Source organism: Miscanthus floridulus, chromosome 14 (assembly GCF_019320115.1).
Source record: "Miscanthus floridulus cultivar M001 chromosome 14, ASM1932011v1, whole genome shotgun sequence".
NCBI lineage: Eukaryota > Viridiplantae > Streptophyta > Magnoliopsida > Poales > Poaceae > Miscanthus > Miscanthus floridulus.
This window is the reverse complement of record NC_089593.1, coordinates 4,988,866-5,006,253: the sequence shown is the minus strand read 5'-3', so window position 1 is coordinate 5,006,253 and position 17,388 is coordinate 4,988,866. Positions and strand designations below refer to the sequence as shown.

At 43.5% G+C, this 17,388-nt stretch overlaps 1 long non-coding RNA gene and 1 pseudogene across 1 annotated transcript; one reads left to right on the top strand and one right to left on the bottom strand.

The window, feature by feature from the left end:
• Positions 1-4,341: 4,341 nt before the first annotated feature.
• On the top strand, positions 4,342-5,099 carry LOC136504610 (uncharacterized). Its single transcript, XR_010770930.1, has 3 exons — positions 4,342-4,394; positions 4,473-4,685; positions 5,015-5,099. It is a non-coding gene; the product is annotated as an uncharacterized lncRNA (long non-coding RNA).
• Positions 5,100-7,142: 2,043 nt separating this feature from the next.
• LOC136502681 (uncharacterized) lies at positions 7,143-13,028 on the bottom strand (annotated as a pseudogene).
• Positions 13,029-17,388: the final 4,360 nt, after the last annotated feature.

Genomic DNA, 17,388 nt, shown 5'->3' with positions numbered 1-17,388 from the left:
AATTCCAGAACACCCTAGGAATAACATGGGTGTGTTCATGGAGCCTTTGTTCGATGAACTGGTCCATGCTTGGGACCATGGTGTATGGACATACGATCGAGCTACAAAGACAAACTTCAACATGCATGTTTGGTATCAATACTCCATGCATGACTTCCTAGTATATGGGATATTCAGCGCTTGGTGTGTTCACGGGAAGTTTCCATGCCCCTTGTGCAAGGCAGCTCTGCAGTTCAATTGGCTGCAGAAGGGCGGCAAATATTCCGTGTTCGACAAACATTGACAATTCCTCCCTGCTGAGCATCCATTCAGACGAGACATCAAGAACTTTACTAAAGGTGTCATGGTTACAGACCCCGCACCACAGATGATGACCGGTGCCAAGGTTCATGATCAGATAGATGCTCTTCGGATCAATGAAAAAGATGGTAGGTTCGTGGGATATGGTGAGGAGCATATGTGGACCCATAAGTCGCCCTTGATGATGCTCCCCTATTATAACGACCTTCTTCTTCCACACAACATTGATGTAATGCACACCGAGAAGAATGTTGCTGAGGCGCTTTGGGCAACGATCATGGACATTAAGGATAAGATGAAGGACAATGTAAAGGCGAGACTGGACCTAGCAACGATATGTGATAGACCAAAGCAACACATGCAACCTCCTAGAAGCGGCAAGAAATGGACAAGGCCTAAGGCCGATTACAGATTGAAACCGGAACAAAAGAGAGAAGTATTAGAATGGTTCAAAACATTAATGTTCCCTGATGGGTATGCAGCGAATCTAAGGAGGGGAGTGAACTTATCTACCTTGCGAATCAACGGCCTGAAGAGTCATGACTATCACATATGGATTGAGTGTCTTCTTCCGGCGATGCTCCGAGGCTATGCCCCTGAGCATGTGTGGAAGACGCTAGCCGAGTTGAGCTATTTCTTCCGCTAGCTTTGTGCCAAGGAGTTATCTCGTAGCGTGGTTGCAGAATTGGAAAAAATAGCACCTGTGTTGCTCTGTAAGTTGGAGATGATCTTTCCACCCGGCTTCTTCAACCCGATGCAGCATTTGATTCTGCACCTCCCGTATGAGGCACGAATGGGGGGGCCCGTGCAGGCCCGTTGGTGCTATCCAATCGAGAGATGTCTAAAGGTTCTTCGGAAGAAATGCAGAAACAAATGCAAAATCGAGGCTTCCATGGCGGAGGCATTCGTTCTAGAGAAGGTTACTAACTTCACACAAGCATACTATGGTGACAAGCTTCCTAGCGTGCATAATCGACCCCCTCGTTACAATGCTGGTGAAAATGAATCAAAACTCAGCCTTTTCCAAGGGCAACTTGGAAGTGCGAGTGATGCGACCTCATTGTTGTTGAAAACGAAGAGTGGCTCACAATCATTATATATGTGTTCACCAATCTTACCGAAATGGAGCCGTACATGCAGTAAGTGGCTTCTTGCACGAACTTGTTAATTAAATATGCCATCAACATTCTGCATCCAACCTCCTTGTTTCTCGTTGTTACAGGGAGTTTATTAATGAGAACTGGCATCTATCAAGGGAACCTACCCCGCAAGAACGTGACACCATTCTTCATCAGGGTGCGGGAAATGGAATCTCTAATTTTATTCTTGGTTCAAACAAAAGGTACTATGCAATTTAGCTCGTTTGCCGATTGATATTCCCAGTTGCTTGTACATTCCAATTTAACGATCTATCCTCCTTAACCTTGCAGAGCCAAACCGATTTGACTATGAATCCAGAGTTGAGACAGGTTGCCAATGGCTTTGAACATAGGGTCAAGTCATTTTCTAGTTATGATGTGAATGGATACCGATTTCACACAACAAGACACGAGCAGAGCCGGCCCAATCGAAGAACCACGAATTCCAGAGTTTTTACTGGCAGCCTTGATGGGGCCGAGTATTATGGAAGAATTGAAGAAATATATGAACTTAGGTTTCGTGGTCGCAAACCTCTTAACCCTATTGTATTCAAATGCCATTGGTTTGATCCTCAAGAAACGAGACGAAGTCCTTCCCTTGGGCTAGTAGAAATTCGACAGGATTCCGTCTATGGCGGAAAGGATGTCTATATTGTGGCTCAACAGGCCACACAAGTTTATTATCTCCCCTACTCATGCCAAAGGGACCCTCGTCTTCAGGGTTGGGATATTGTGCACAAGGTATCGCCGCACGGTAAAGCACCTTCCCCAAACGTCGAAGACTACAACTTCGACCCAAACACATATGATGGAGAGTTCTATCAAGAAGAGGGTCTACAAGGGACTTTTGAGATTGACTTAACCGGAGCTATGGAAATGGAAGTAGACAATGAAATGGATGTTGATGTGGACAAGGGGGATGAGGTGGAAAATGCGAAGGACTTGGCGTTACTTGAAGGATTACATATTGGCAATGGAAATGATGACATAGTTGCTCCTTTGGAAAGTGTTGAACATTTCGACATGGCTGATAGTGATGATGAGAGCTATGATCTAGCTAATCCCGATGGGGATGATTATTTCTAATACATGTAATATTATGTTATTTTTTAATTATGCTTTATTTATTTTGCATCTCTTTATAATAACGTCTTGTTTATGATCCATCTAATCCGATCTTATTGTTTATGTCTTGTAGGTGATTGTGCAAAGATGGCGGGCCGCAGAGCTTTACGGGCGATCAGGTCGCTTTACGACACGGGGGGCAATACACCAGGGCCCTCAGGTGAAGCTGGGGGTCGGCACCACCTCAGGGGAGGAGGAGGAGGGCAGCCGGGAGGAGGCCTAGGGCGCCACCGCCTTAGCCTGCAGCAGCAGCACCACCAGAGCCCGAGGAGGAGCGGGAGGAAGAGCAGGTGGACGAGCAGGCTCAGCAGGGAGAGGACAAGCTGCAGGCCGAGCAGGAGGCCGACCAGCTGGACGAGCAGGAGGAGCGGGAGGACGAGCAGGAGGCCGAGGTAGGAGGTTCCAGTTCCACTGGAACCTCGGGTGTCTACCAACGAGGTCCGGTGAGCCTACCTGAGCGGCCGATACCTGAGGCTCTACGCCCGGTCATTCGACCCGTTGGGCAAAAGTACATAACTTTTACATTTTTTTCGCTCCTACATATGATAGAATCACAATGGAAACTAACAGTTTTTCTTAATCACTTACGCAGGTCTTGGAAGGTCGTGGTCCCAGGTGCTCACAAAAGGTTGCCCAATGGCATCCTGGGTCTTCTCTGCAGGGAACACTTCCCAGGTTTGGTTCGCTACGCCGAAGCTCTGGAGCCGGCCTACATGTACGAGCACTACGTCGCCGCCCCTGATGCGGAGGACGAGACGGGCCGCACGTACAAAAGCGTGGCGGAGCGGGTTATGTGCGAGTTTTGGGTAAGTCTTCCTCCCACTACTTTGCTCAATACATTGCATTCGCTAGAGTTTCTTGAACCAGTGTATTGATACATCTTTTCTATATGCAGGACTTCTTCAAATGCGCTGAGGGCTACGAGGCGAGGGCGGCCAAGGCGTTGGCCAAATCTTTTAGAGGTCGCATCTCAGACATGCATTACAAGGCGCAGCTCCAGGCCATCATCGATTACTGTGCCGTCTACGAGCTTCGGAAGGTAAAGAAAGAAGATGCAAGATTAATGCATCTGACCAAAGAGCAGTACCTGAAGGTAAATATACAACATCAATATTGATTTCTTCTGAGATTGGGTAGGCTTGAATTGTTCTTATATCTGTCAATGTATTTGATATCGTACAGGTGCCTCCTGGCTGGTGCGCCAATAAAACGCGGGCCTGGCAGATGATGGTCGACAGGTGGGTGAGTGGCAATTGGGCGGATAACCACACCGTCCTCCGGGAACGACGTTTGCTGATGCCAGGTGTATCACACCACCAGGGCAACCTTAACATCCACAAATTCGGGGCTAGATGGGTACGTGACTTGGTGTAGCTTCATTTATTCTTTCAAACGTTTATTCCTGCATGATTTATAATCGTCTTGTTGTTTTTCTTGCAGTCGGCTGCACATCAAAACCAGCCATGCGGAGAGCTCAAGTCATGGGTTCTAGCCCACAAGGGCAAGGCGACAGACAACATCAACTGGAACCCGGACGATCCAGTCGAGTCGTTCACCAACGAGAGCATCCCCGAGCGCATCAGTCAGTACACCGAGGCGGCAAGGGGAGTCCATGGGGCAGACTGGGATCCGCACACCGCGGACATTGACGGCGACATCGTCATGAGGGTGGGAGGAGGCAAGAAGCATGGGCGGTACCTCATCGGCAATAGCACGCTCGACCCGCACACCACTCCCACTCTCTCACAGGTCCGGACAAGCAGCACGAGCGGTATTGTGCCCATACGCCCAAGGCAGGACACTTCGACGCATCGTGTGGCAGCACTACAGGTTATTTCTGTTTTATTCGTCGATCATTGGTTTTACATTCCTCGAAATTGCTTGTAACAATGCGGTGAAAAATTATAGGCCCAGGTGCATGCGCTCGAGGAGCATAAGGCTAGGGTGGAGGAAGAGCGACAGAGGGAGCGGGAGGCCGAGCGACAGAGGTGGGAGGCCGAGCGGGCGAGGTTTGACGCCTTGGCTCAGTACGTGGCAAGTCTTGGCGTCACGATGGGTCGTCCAGCGCCACTAGAGCTGTTCGCTCCTCCACCGCCTTACCCATACCCACCTTACTCATACGTGAGTTCAACTTCTCTAACAAAAGCTCTTTACTGTGCATGTCGGCCATTGTGCCGTTGATATGTGATGGGAGGCCTTCGTGCCATTGATATATATGTGTGCCGGCCATCGTGCCGTTGATATGTGGTGGGCGGCCATCGTGCCGTTGGTTTTCTTGTAGGTTTTGGAAACCCCACCGTGCAGGGGAGGTGCTGCCGAAATTTTGATGTGTCTAGGCTTAGATTACAATTTTATACCTAGTTCTGCAAATTTTGACTTGTCTACGTTTAGATTACAATTGCATGCCTTAGTATTACTATAATTACTAATTTTTCTTCTCCTTTGTGCAGAATCAATCGGCGGGTTCGAATGATGTGCCTGAGCAGCCGCCGTCGGGAGGGTCGTGGCACCAACCGTATCCACAACTTCCGCCGCATCAGCAGTCGTCGGGAGGGTCAGGGTACCAGCCGTATCCACACCTTCCGCCACAGCAGCGGCCGTCGTCGGGAGGGTGGGAGCCTTGGGGGTGAGACTGTTGTTCTTCATCATGTATTAGCACTTTGTGACATGAACTTGTGTGAGATGAACTTAGCACTTTGAGATGGACATGTGTTGTTGGATTTGAGATGTTTAGATGGATTATAATGTGAGACATGTGATTGTGGATGACATATTTGTGATATATGTGATGTGGATGATGTGTTATATTTGTGAAATATGTGTTGTTGAAGCTGGAAATATAAACAAAAATTAAAAAAAATGCTCTCTGGACTCTTTGCCGAGAGCCTGGCTCTCGGCAAATATTCCTCTTTGCCGAGAGTCTAGCTCTCGGCAAAGAGGGCTCTTTGCCGAGAGTTTGGTGGTCGGCTCTCGGCAAACCTATTTTTTTTTTGAAAACCACCTCGGCCGCAAATCTTTTTTTTTTAACAATTCTTTGCTGACGGTCGCTCTCGGGAAAGAAGTTATTTGCCGACGGTCGCTCTAGGCAAAGATGTTGTCACACCGTTAGCGGTTGGTAGGTCGTTACTGGGGCGCGCCAGTTTGCCGAGAGCTATAGTTTACCGAGAGCCTTGACAATACTCTCGGTAAATATTTTGCCGAGAGGTGCTCTCGGCAAAGAATACTTTGCCGGTAGATGTTTTGCCGACGGCTCTTTGCCGAGAGCTGCTCTCGGCAAATAGTTTGCCGAGCGTCAACTCGTCTTTGCCGAGAGCTTCGGGCTCTCGGCAAAGGCCGGGAGTCCGGTAGTGCTAGCTGATTTTTAGCACCACCTAACAATTAGCCTTAGCCCGATCAAACAAGCCTTGTAACCAATCATCAACAGGCATGTCCGTTGGGAACAAATGTCGGTGGTTGCCACGGGAAGAGATGGCCATCCAGAACCGGCACTCATTCACTTATGGTCCAATGCAAAGATCTGTTCTTCCGTTCTTGTTCCATTTACATTTCACTTTCAAAAGCGGGCAAATCCAGTGTGTTAGCTGTGGAGGGAAACTAGAAGAAACCTTACTAACTTGTACTTTTCAGTGTTTTTTATTATTTAAAATGTCTCGCTCGTTGTAGAGCATATGTAACAAATTTGCAATGACGGATATTTTCAAGCTATTTTGAAGGTCCCTTTGGATGCATACAGATAATTTTTTAGCCAAACCTTAAATTAGCTTTTTTTGCCAACCCCAAGTAATTTGGACTAATTTTTAGCCACAACCAGTAACTAGCTCATCCAAATAGGCCATAAGTTTGACTAACTTTATAGAAAAAAACATCTAGCATTTATAACCTCAAATAGATATAATAATATGACTTCATGATAAATTTAATAATACTTATAGTACATTAATTTCTTCTTCAATAAATTTGGTCAAACTTGAAATGGTTTGACTTAGAACAAATCTAATTTGACTTTGGACAAACCTAAAACATCATCTATTATATGGTCTTAAAATCTGTTTGAACCTATCTGTCCCGACTGCTATGCCTAGATATACAGAATAGTGCTCAACAAAAAAGAAACTAAACAAGGTTTAGAAACCCCAGGGTCTGACCATCAGAAAGCAACTTTGCGTGTGCATAATTATAGACTTGTCAGAATACATTTGACACAACAAAATCTAAGATCAGATTCACCAAGCACGCCCATGCATGGATGAGAAAGGGACAGGATGCGCAACAAAGCACAAACGACTGCAACAACCATATATGTTTATGAAAGATTTGGTACCAAGGTACAAGTAAATAGTAATGATATAAAGATTAAAGTAGCATATGTGACTTCATCAATATGGATTGCAAATACTGCATACATCTCCCAAACATCACTAGTTAGTAGAAATTGGTATCTGAGTTTGCTAAGATAGAACAACAACAAACACTCTTAACTATTTGCTCCAGGAGCAACAGCTACGGTGCAGAGGCCAAAAGATGCACATATTCACATATACTACTAAGCGTATAGCTAAGCATAGCAACAAAAACTAATCAAGGAAATGAGGACATAATTGACCAGGCAATAGTGACATCAATTTTGCAAAACCCAAGCGTACCTGAGCTTTTACCTGCCCTCTTGGGTCTGAACCCCTTCTCATCTTCCCCTACCATAATTATCTTATCCAAATCCTTATCATACCGAAATGCTGCCACAGAAACTTTCAGCTCACCCTCAAATTCAACTGCAGCAACACATCGTGAAAGCTTGATCCTGCCATCAATGTTTTCAAGTCTGTCCGATTAATCGCGATTACTCGTCCTAATCGGTACCTGGTGTTCGATTAGGAGGTCCGACTCGATTAGCTCGACCAAAAAGCTGGTCGTCCGATTAGTCGACGAAAAATCACGATTAGTCGTCTGACTAGGACATGGACGATTAGTTGGTTACTCTATTTTTGGGCCTGTTTAATTGGGCGGACATGTGGGCTACTGGGCTTGCAGTTTGGCCTGATAGGGTTAGAATATTTAGCAAAAAACGATTGTTAGCCTTTGTTGCGCTGCATCTGGATGCGAGCGTAGTTGGAGTGAATTTTCTGCTGTAAGTGCTAGTGTACTACTGCTGAGTAATTAAGTATGGTAGTAATATTGATATGTGATTCTGCATTATATTTTGTGTAGGTCCATACAAAAAAGAGAAACCGATTAGAGCACCAAAGGTTAAATAAGTTGGTATATGTCAGTTACAACCGCAAGATGGAAAACAGATTTAAAAAAAAATTAGAGAGCTGGGTTCCAAAGAAAAGAGATGCAATCCACTCTTGCTTGATGAATTTCATTGAGAAAATGAATGGGTCAATGAAAATTGTGAACCAGAACCAATTCAGGAAGGTGGTGGCGATGCTATGACTTGGGCTGTTTGTGGATGAGGCTATTGGTGCAACTCAGGGTCTAGAGGGACGTAACTTGCCTAGGGCTGCTGCTACTCGTGCTGCTGTTGCTGCCCCTGTGAGACGTACTTATGCTAGGAACAAGAAGCGTCCAAGGAACACAGTGACTCAAGATATTGATGAAGTTGATGACGAAGACCAAGATCAGCATATAGATTCAGCAATAACAATGGAGGAGGATGAAGAATCTGCACCAACTGAAACTGGAGATGGACCAACTGGAGATGGAGATGGAGGCTTCAATTTTAATGTTGATTTGCTTAATTAGATGGCTCGTTGCCTACTTTTGTTGGACCGTTAAATGTCAATGTTTGTGACTCTGTGTTGAACACTTTAGCTTATGTGTACTGAACTTGTTTGGTTATGTAATATGCTGGCTGTGTGGCTGCTATGGTCTGCTATGTGCTAACTGCTAAATGCTAGTTGTTTGCCACTGCAGCAGTGCTTGCTAATGCAGCAGTGCTGCTGTTGAGCTGTGTCAAGATCAAGACTACATTAGTGTTGCTAATTATGGTCTTCTTTGGTATTTTAGACTTCCAGAAGCAAGTCAGCAAAGAAATAGAGTTTGGGACAGGAATATGGACCTCTGGACATGGCAGAAAAGAGAAGAAAACAACTCCCACAAGTAAGTCACTAGCTAAACACTAATGTAGTCTTGATGCTTGCTTTATAGTGTATACTATATAGTATATATAGGTATATATATAGTAGGTATATATGTCCTGATATACACAGGACGACCAGGGGTCGACTAGGCTCGACTAATTGGCCTGGTCGATGACTAATCGCGATTAGTCTCATGGTCGGTCCCATGGCGACTAGGTTCAACTGGACGACTTGAAAACATTGCCTGCCATCATCATCAACCGGAATATCTTCTCAAATTCAAGCAACAAGACTGGCATATCTTCTAAACTAGATGTCTGTGCGGTATATCGACCAAAGAAATCATCTGGCCATGACCCCTCGGTGACATACACACTGATAGTGGCCTCCACAGAACTAACAACATAGCCGAACTTCAACTCCAGTGTGCTAAGCTTGCTAGTATAGGCTTTGTTCATCAAGCACGTAGAATTAATGCTAGAATAATCAGTGAGTGGCACTGTTAAGAGGCTTAAATCTTTATCCTCAGATTCGACAAAACCCTTAACTTTCAGTTCAACCTCAAAGTACACAGGATCACACACCACAACTGCACGGGTTGGACCTGTCAGTTTTAAGAATGGATCCTGCATTCAATGCAACCAAATTAAGTAAATAATATTTTTCACATAAGTTAAGTAAATAATATTTTCTCCACTATTTTCTAGTGAATCTTGCTGCATGTTTCATACAATTCATCTATGTTGACAGAAAACTAATCTATGTAAAGGGGAGTTTGTCCATCACCATGCCATATACTTTTTTTAACAGAAAATAAAGAAGGGGAAACCCCCATTGTAAGATTTTATATATTAAAAAGAAAAACACTGTACAGAGGGGAGAGCTAAAACAGGAAACAAAACCACCAGAGAGACTGAGGGAGCCGCTGGGCAGAGGAGATTAAAGAAACCAAAGGCCAAGGAAAGAAGCGCGTGTTTATCTTCAGTCATTCTGAAAGCTTACTCATCAAGTAAAACTCAGTCTAGTGGAATGAATCAGAAGTCTATGCAGGAGCAAATGTGTGAAAATTAATTCTTAGTGTGCACAATTTTGAAATATCAAAAGCATTGAAATGTTTCACATCTTTTAAATTGAATGAACCAATGTACATAAACATAAAGCAATCTGAAGCAAAAAGAGAGAAAGAGGTAAACATTCAGAAGTACAATCAAAATAAAATATTAACCAACTATATATAAAATACGTAGTGCGTAGAATAAAATATTGAGGGGCATAATAGATGTCAAACCATAGGAAGAAATGCAGTTTAGTGCATTAGTGAAAGCACATTAAATTGTCTTATTTTATTTCAGACATTTGCTTAGCAATGCCTTGCAAATTATCCTAAAACCTATTCAGTCAAAAATAAAAGAAAATAGCAGAACTTTCTAGCGTAAAAAAATAGGATACGTCTCAGGCACTGGAAATGGACTTAAGAGATCTACCAGTGCATATTGAGTCCATGCATTATAGGAGCACCAATAAAGGGAATTGAATTCTAAAGGACAAAATCAGAGTATAGTAAAAGTTGCAGGCGGCAGGCATTCTATGTCCCAGTTATGTTTGGGGACATAATTTTTGAGAAATGCAACTACAAAGGTTAATATTGAGTTGGCGATCAAGTTGCAGGCGGGGCGGGTTGTTAACGTAACCCGCCCGCTCGCCCCGCAAAACTAGGCTTCGTGGCTGTTGCGGACCCGCTGCAATTTTTTCGTGGCCCAAAGACTTCCAACCCTCCAAGCCCGTTGGACGAGCGAGAAGCCTCGCAACAACCCGCAAGACCCGCAACACCCTCCTCTGCTCTCCCTTCCATCGCAAGCAACTGACGCAAACAACTAGTCTGAATCTGACTGTTGCTGTGCCTGACTGACTGTTGCCCGCAAGCAACTGACGCAAACAACTAGTCTGAATCTGATACACTACTCAAGTCCACATGTAACCTGGATGGAGTACTCCATTTGCAACTAGGCGATACCTGTGCGTTGTGGCGTGAATTACTGGAATAAACTGTAAATTGACGATTGAAGATGCTCCGCAGCCAGATATTCTTGCCTATGAGATAGAAGAATCTGAATCTGCAGACTTGAAAGCTGTTCTGGATGATATGCCCTTTTTACCAAGTAACAGATAATCATAAAAAGCACGTCTAGACGTCCAGTCATATTATATACTGAAGAAATTCTTATACTCATTTACTCCTTGCTAATATACAGCTTAGCTAGATTGATTGCTTACCGTACACTGACTGATTACAGCAATTTGAAAGTCAGTCCAAAAGAATATATTTGTTGCAACTTCTGAAATGCACAGGCCTAACGTAGGGCAATTGATGGAGGGCCTCTGGAAAAAGGTCAGACTTGAGCTTGAGGATACTAATAATTTTTAGACATTGTACTGTACGTCCTGCGGGTCTTGCGGGTTTTGCATACAAGTTTGTTGTGTCCGCGAAACACTTGTCCGCAAGATCCGCAACTTTGTGGCAAGCCGCAAGCCTGCTAATAAACTTTGCGGCAAGCGAGGCGGGGTAGCGGCCGGCCGCGAACGAGCCCGCCTGCAAGTTGAGTTGGCGACCAAATGCATTAAGCTTATACTCAAATTCAACTTCTAACACTACAAACTGAAGACAAATGAATTTTAACAAATACAGATAAAAAGGTTGCACGCTGATGCATGTTTTTTTCCGTGCTGATTGTTTAAAATTAGAATGTTTGTCAAAATTTCATATAACAAAAGATACTCCCTCCATTCCAAATTGTAAGATACATAGCTTTTGCTACCTACCTAAATATATATTATGTCTAGAAAAGCCAAAACAACTTACAATTTGGAATGGAGTGAATACAAATCAAGTACTTCACTGAACAACTATAATTATTCATACAGTTTTGATCCATTATTTGGCAAGTTATCCATGGCTAATAGGCAATAAGGACACTTCTACATTATTTTTCAAGCTAAATTCCAGATGAAGCATATCCATCACCAAAAAAAAATCTGAAAAGACTTATTCCAACAACACAATTTGCATCACAAGATTTAATGACTGTAACAATATATGCATTAATGTGTTCAATCACAGTTGCACTGACTTTCTATCTGAATTGAGTTGTCAACACCATTGAAATATACTCCCTCCTCCCCGAAATGGTAAACATATTTTGATCAAGGAAAAGTAATAAATGAATGGAAAATATAAGGGGCACGTTTGATTTTTTTTCCCAACGAAACACTACTACAAAATCTGGTCCTGCCCAGCAGGGCCAGCCAAGCAAAACTCCAAAGTACCCGGGCCTGTGAAAGCTGAATGAGGGTAGCCTCTCCTAACCCTTAATTTCTCTTAAAATCTGTTGTCATTTGCTAAAGAATCAATATCATCTCATAGGCATTTTGAATACAAACCGATTGATGCAAGTTTGATGTCCTGAACTTGTGTAGAATTTGTTGTCAAATCTTGTATAGTTTGACTTTTCCCTATATAAAATAGGGTTATTATTTTGGTATAGAGGGAGTAGGTAACAAAGAAGGAATTCCACAATGAGGAGAAATTCTGCAATAAAAATGTATGATCATTTCAACACCCCCCCCCCCCCCCCCCCCCCCCCCCAAAAAAAAAAAAAGCTAATAAAGGTATGGAGAGCCTACAGATGTAACATGTTACCCGTGCGGGTGACTGTGCGGAGGGTAAGTAATTGAGCATTAAGGTTTCATAATGCAAGAACATAAGTCAGACGATGACGACAAGAAAATGGGGAACACGAACCTCTTGGGTGAGGATTTGGCAGTTGTTCCTTTCGCGGTTGAAGATAACATTGCGATTGTGATCAATTGGGTCACGTGCAGCAACCATACCAAACACCTGAAGTGGCCATTGTAAGCCCTGGTATGTTTCTTTGATCTTCACTGAAAAGATTTGCAGGGTATCCTGCACTCTGGCGTGACTCGGCGCGGGCTGATCCGTGAAGCGCATGGGTGGGATTCGCGCTGCAGGTAAGCATATATCAGACTAACATAGTAACATAACAATTCAATTCGGAACAATCAATTCATTGGACTTAATGGGACTACAGATCAGTTAGATTTTCATATTTGTAATAAAATAAATAACAATTTCGATCCCTGCATAAAACGATAACCAAAATAAAAGAGCTGAGCTGTTCAAAAGAGATTACTGACTGGTGTCCTCGAAGGAACCGAAGAGGTCTGCCCAGACACCTTCCCAGTGGTCGCGATACAGACGAGCGTCTACGGCCAACATGTCGGACCAGTCTTGTTCGTTCGGGTATTTTGCTACAAATTCCACCATAAACCTTTCACTTTCCTCCTCCTCCCTCCGCTCCTCCGCCATCTGCTTCTTTGCCCACTCCTCCGCTACAGGATCTCTCTTCTTCCTCGTCGCTCCCCCAACCCTTTCGATCTTGTGGCCCCTCTTCCTCCGCGCCTCATCCATCTCCATCTCCGCCTCCCTCTGCGAGTCTGCGTCACAAGGGGCCGATCTAGTAAAGGGACATGTACACCCAATAATTTTCAGAAAGTTAGAAGTTGATAGGCAAGAGATAGATAAATAGTTTGAGGTTAGGGTTTGAGAACTCATTTTTTTTAAAGAGAGAGAAGGGCAGGCCTGATGCAAGTGGTAGAGTCCAGTGGCGAAGCTACCACTACTACAGGATGGCCTTGTTGTCCCGGGCGGTAACGGCCTTTAGTCCCGGTTACTGCGCCGGGACAACGATCCCGGGACTAAAGGTGGAACCTTCAGTCCCGGGTCATCGAGCCGGGACTAAAGAGGGACCTTTAGTCCCGGTTGGTGTTACCAACCGGGATTAAAGGCCCTCCATCCGAGCAAACGTGGCCGCACCCTTTAGTCCCTTAACCGGGACTAAAGGTTCATTTTCTTTTTCTTTTTTTTGTTTAATTTGTTTTCAGTTCAGTTACACATATTTGTTTAATATATAATATGTTTTTATGTACGTATTCTACACTGCTAATATAAATACACGCACGCATATAATTACATCTAATTATCATCTCGAGCATTATTATATTCGAATAAAGTATGAAACTATATATATTATAGATATATATGTATATATACAACACTTTTATAATTTTGTTCTCGAAAATAACGATATCAATAAACATTTAATTTACATCATTTATTCCTTAGGATCAAAGTAGAACTCGCCGTTGGGATTTAACACTTTTTCTAGAAGAAATCCTGCTATTGACTCTTGAACTGCTTTCAGATGGTATTTTTGCATGACCCTTTGTTTCAACCATTCAATCTTGCATTTGAAATAAAAGGAAAAGTATTAATATATATATATATATATATATTCATTTAAAAATAAATAAAAAATTGATATATACGTACTCTGAGGACATCTTCAGGAGTTCTTCTTATGTGTGCAGTGATAGATTTACAAACGTAGTATCCACACAAGTTATTACCTGGCTGCTGCCACAAACACCACTGTACGAGAAAAAGATTATTCTCATCATCTCACACGTAAATTGAAATATGATATAGTAATTAAACACGTGGGGAAGTATATATAGTACAACTTACTGGTATTTCAACTACATTAAGCGGTGCCTTGCAATCCTTGCGGTGTTGCCGAATAAACTCTTTCCAAACCCTGTGCGATCAATAATGTACGATCATTAATAAATTATGGCAAAGTCTATTCAATAATAGTTGTGCGCGAGAGATCGAAATTACCCCTGGATAATGTCTATCATATCTTGGTATAGTGCCCGCTCTTTTCTCAACGAGTCCAAGATTACTAACCGACTTGAGTTTAACTCAATGACAATGAGTATCCAGTGAAACCTGCATTGGTTTATACACACACGTACATGCATATAAGTTGTATTGATATTACATAAAATGTGTAGACTACATTATTATTAACACTTACTCAAAGTTGTACGGGAAAAGTATTGTTGTCTTGTCGTGCTGCTTCACAAAGAACCTCATGATATTCTTCTATGCTTTAGATATCCACTGCTCATTGGCAATAATATCGGTTTTGAATACGATATAAGGATCAATGAAGCCAACACTGGTGTCTTGTATTCTTTGGAGCTCTGACATCTGGAATCTATATATAAATATAAGTTACATGTGAGGATAATTATATACACGTACGCATGGAAGTGAGTTTATTAAATAAAAGTACGAATCACTTACAAACAAAAGGAGCTAATGATTGATTTGTCCAGAGCATCCATGTGGTATAGTTGATGCAATTCTTCAAAACTAATATGTAAGATGTTATCGCCACGGAAGTAATGATGGTCTCTAAATCTGACAAAGATCCACTCCTCACCCCTACCACACGCCTGCATGTACCACTTTTTGAGCAAGTACATTTGCGTACCCAATTCATTCAGAGCCGCAGGGTTGTACAGACTTTTGCTAAATTTATAAGTCTTTCAGGTATCAACTTCCAGGTTCTAGATTGGAGCTTTGCCCATCAATTGATCCAAGGTTAAACCAGTTAGTTCAAAAAAAGCATTAAGATCTTGAACTGACACTTCTCCAGAGTTGTCTGGTCGATAGACTTCTATGTTGGAACCATATTCATTAGCAACAACAAGATTTTGCATTGGTTGCTTCTGTTGTCCGAGCTGTGGGACATCATTCCCTGATGCTCTTTTCCTTTTCTTATCTGCATCATGTGACTTCACGAGGGAGCGGTCATAGTCTGATAGTGGCGGAGGCTTACGAAGTTTAAGCATCTTTTTCTTATGAGCTTCGACCTTCTACCTCAGCAGATCTCGTGGTATGTAAAAGTACGGCTTCTCCTTAAGCTTCGCTTGTCTCTGCTTTTGGATATCTATAAAAAAATCTTTCACTTTTTTGTCTTCTTCAGCTGCTATTTGCTCATCAGTCTTTTCAGGAAGTATTTCCTGAGAAATAACTCTTGTTTTGAGGTCTTCTTTGCCGTCGGGACCTTAGACGTCTCTATAGTGCGTCGCTGTGGAGGGGGTGGGGGCGGTGTTGGAGACCGGCATGGAGGCGATGAGGCCGGTGTTGGAGAGCGGCGTGGAGGAGTTGGAGATCGTTGTGGAGGCGGTGGGGCCGGTGTAGGAGTTGGAGATCATTGTGGAGGCGATGGGGCCGGTGTAGGAGTTGGAGATTGCCGTGGGGATGAAGTCGTCTCGCCCCCCGCGACGCTGTGATGAGATGAGAAATGAATGATTGGGCTAGGCTAGGGGGAGACCCTGCTACAAAAACAAGTTGTGAGTCAATTATTTTTGAAGCCAATATAAAATTAATGGAAAATAATATTTCATTCACTTTCATTCGTACCTAGGGTGAGGTAGGGGAAGCGGTGGCGTCCCAGGAATGATGATGAAGCATTTGCGTCATTGAATAAATGTCTTCTCTGCTTCTCCTAGTGTCTTCTCTCCATCACCGCCTTCAATGTCAAGAGGAACATTGCTGTAACCTTTGAGCACTCTATCGACCGAGACGCTAGCATATCCAGGTTGAATAACTGACCCATGGATTCTTGGTGTCTTCGTTCGATCTATTGGAGATACAACCCCGACAGCCACCATGATTGATGCATTATTACCATCTGGAATGTGCAGCTCACATGTTGTTAGAGGCTCAGTAATGTCATCAACAGGGAAGCGCAACCCAGCATCATCTTGAATAACTGGCAGCTCTGTGGAAGCACAACTGCTTTTCATCTGACCAACGGGGCTAATGGTGACTCTCAGCGTTGATTGCGATTGTATTTGACTAATTGCTAGCTGCACTTGCCTCTTGATCTCCTCCTGTATTCTTGCCTCAAGAGATTTTTCTTGTTCACGTGATTCAAGCAATGCTTGTCGTGACTCATTAACAAATTGCTCCAATACACGGATTCGGTCTGCCTCCTCATCCTTCTTTCTCTGACGGCTTCTGTAGGTATCCTTGTCTACTGGGAATGCTTGTAGCCACAGAACCCGCCCCATAGCCTCTTGTTCGACCACCGTGTTCGGGATTCTCTAGGGCATATGTCAATTCATCTTTCTCTCTGTTGGGCTTGAAAACACCACTATCAGCTTCTTCCCTAGCACGAGCTAGTCTCTGTGTTGCTCTCTCAATTTTTTGGCCGAAAATTAGCTTGCCAGTGTCTGGGTCTAGGCTTCCCCCATGAGTGTAGAACCAATTCTTCACGCGTTGAGGCCAGTTCTTCTCTATTGTTTCAGGTATGATTCCCTTGGCAGTAATCTCTGTTTCTAGGTTTTGCCACTTGGGAATAGCACTCCTATAACCACCTGATCCCATGCGATGATGGTATTGCTTCTATCGGGCATTCTGCCGATTCCTCATCACACGTTCCTCACTCTCTTGAGATGTCTTGTATTGTACGAAGTCATCCCAATGGGACTCCAACTTGACAAACGCCTTAGCATTGAAATCCGGCGTATCATTCTTCAAGATAAACTTTTTATACAATGTCTTCTTCCAACTCTGGAACAATGTTGCCATCTTCTTCATTGTCCAATCCCTCACTAGCTCCTTCAAAGCATCATCTGCTTGTAATGTGAAATGTTGAGTGATATCTCTCCAAGCTAGGTTCTTGTCACGATCAGATACAAAACTAACATTAGGAGCGGATATCTTCTGCTTCCATTCACGAGCACTAACTCGCATGTGGTCCCAATGGTTTGCCGGTGTCGGTGTTGAATTCTGATATTATGAAACGGCC